This window comes from Pteropus medius, unplaced genomic scaffold (assembly GCF_902729225.1).
Source record: "Pteropus medius unplaced genomic scaffold, Ma_sr-lr_union100, whole genome shotgun sequence".
Lineage (NCBI taxonomy): Eukaryota > Metazoa > Chordata > Mammalia > Chiroptera > Pteropodidae > Pteropus > Pteropus medius.
The window spans coordinates 16,803,248-16,805,832 of NW_024356249.1; the positions used below are offsets into that span (position 1 = coordinate 16,803,248).

The window sequence follows — 2,585 nt, forward strand, 5'->3', positions numbered from 1 at the left end:
ATATTCTAAGTTACTGGATCCATCTGTACATTCTTACTTTGTCTTCGCTATTGGTCTTATTTCTCTCTGGAATAGAATATAACAGGAATCCATGCATTTACTGAGAGACAAGAGGAAAATACAAACCAAACTAAACCAAAAAAGAATGTGTCTGCCTAATCATAGAACCCATATGGACTGCGAAGGAAAGGGACAGAAAACAGGAAAGAATTACTAATTGCTGTGGAGCTATATTGATTTGAAAATAAAGGCTTATCCAAGGAAACCTATTCCAAGTGAAAACAAATATAACTTCTTTTATTTATAAGTTTTCCAAATTGCTCCAATCAAAAGGTCAAAGCTGAGAGTAACTGAAACTCATGTTCATTGTCTTCAAAATTCAGTTTATTTATCAAAAACATATGTAAGTGACCTTGCCTTCTAAAATTCTCTAAGAAGTGATATACATACATTCTCTAAGGTGTTTATGGAAATGAGTACGTGATTTGATTTGGTTTTATAATTATATTATGTTTTATATTTACTTTATATTAATCTAACTGGTATGTTTTAAGATGTTGACTTGTTATCAACTTTACATTTAATTCCTGGGATGTTCATTCTCTTCTAGATCATTGGGAAAGAGTCTAAGTAAGTAAAATGACAGTCTTTATGGTTATTCCCTGAGTACCTTCTGCCTATTAAATTTATTGGAATTTAATTAAGTTAAAATCTGTATGTCTTACTCTAGTGCTTAGTGTCTGCAATTTGCAATTCAAATTGGTTAGTTTTCTACAACTGTCAAATTTTTCTTCTTTCTAATATTGGTATTATTTTTTTTAAAGAATATCAAAGTAATTTTTGTCAAAAATAAATTCTCATCCAAAACAAACAATCAAAAACTTAAACTATTTGATTCTATGGTATATTAAATGATTTTTATGAGTAAGGGACTTGAAAGAATTCAAGAAAACAAAATTAATTTATTGTTCCCATGTAGAAATAGTAGTAGCCAAAAGAGGACTAAAAGATTTGACTAGGAAATGATGTAATAAAAGGCTAAATGTAGAATGATAGGAGTATTCAAATGTAAATTTTCGTAAAAGTATCCAGGTTATTTCCAGCAAGCAAAAAAAAAAAAAAAAAAAAGTGCGTTTATATATTACTTAGCAGCTACAAAGTATTTTGACAGAAATTATGTTTTATATATATATTAAAAAATAGCTTTAGTGAGATATAATGCACATGCCACATAACCCATCCACTTAAAGTGTATAATTCAATTTTAGCACATCTAAATTTTACAGGCATCAGCATATTTTTAAATTTTATTTATTTATTTTAAATACTTATTGCTTCTTGGCCTTTTGGCTAAGATTAAGTGTAGTATTTGTTCTTATCAATTTAACATCACCACATTTTAGAGTGTTTTCATTGTCTTAAAAGGAAACCCTGTACCTATGTGTGGTTATTCCTTATTACCTTCCCTATCCCCAGCTTCAGACAGCACTAATCTACTTTCAATCTCTATGTATTTTCCCATTTTAAACCTTTCATATAAACGCAATCATACAGTATGCAGTCTTTTGTGACTTAGTCTTTAGGTAGCATAAAATTTTTAAGGTGCTTCCATGTTTCTAGTTGTATCAATTATTCTTTTTTTTTTTTTGCTGAACATATTTCTGCTGCCTGGATATAACATCTTTTATTTATCTATATATAAGTATCCATAAATAAATTGATGGATATTTGGGTTGTTTCCACTTTTGGTTACTAGGAATAATAATGCTATGAACATTCATGTACAAGCTTTTGATAAGTTTTCATTATTTTGGGCACATACCGAAAAGTTGAATTGTTAGATCATATGGCAACTCTTTAACTTGAAAGAGCTGCCAAACTGCACCATTTTATAATTTCACCATTTAATAATCCCAACCATCAATGTGTGAGAGTTCTATTTTCTCTACTTCATCACCAGCCCTTTTCATTATTCATATTTTTAAGTATAGCCATTTTAGTGGATGTGAAGTGACATCTCATTGTGTATTTTTTTCTTTTAATTAAGACCATATTTTAGGGAAGGTTTAAGTTCATAACAAAATTGAGAGGAAGGTACAGAGATTTTTCATATATCCCCTGCCCACAGACATACATGGCTTCCCCCATTACCAACATCCCCCACTAAAGTAGTACATTTGTTACACCTGATGAATCTACATTAACACATCATAATCACCCTACTTCCATAGTTTAATCTTATGTTTTACTTTTGGTGTTGCACATTTTATGGGTTTGGGCAACTGTTAATGATACGTATTCATCATTACAGTATCATACAGAGTATTTGCTCTAAATTTTTTTTGTGCTCCTCTATTTTCTCCTCTCCCACCCTAACCCCTTATCTTCTTACTGTCTCTGTAGTTTTGCCCTTTCCAGAATGTAATATTATTGGAATCATACATAAATAGCCTTTTCAGGTTGTCTTATTCAATTGTGAATAAAGCTTCTATAAACAGCAGAGTATAAGTTTTTGTGTGAAGCTTTCAACTTCTTTGGGAAAATACCAAGGTGTGCAACTGATGGACCATACGGCATGAAAACAT

At 30.5% G+C, this 2,585-nt stretch overlaps 1 pseudogene; it reads left to right on the forward strand.

The window, feature by feature from the left end:
- The first annotated feature begins 1,330 nt into the window (after nt 1-1,330).
- Nucleotides 1,331-1,435, forward strand: LOC120601399 (uncharacterized; annotated as a pseudogene).
- Nucleotides 1,436-2,585: the final 1,150 nt, after the last annotated feature.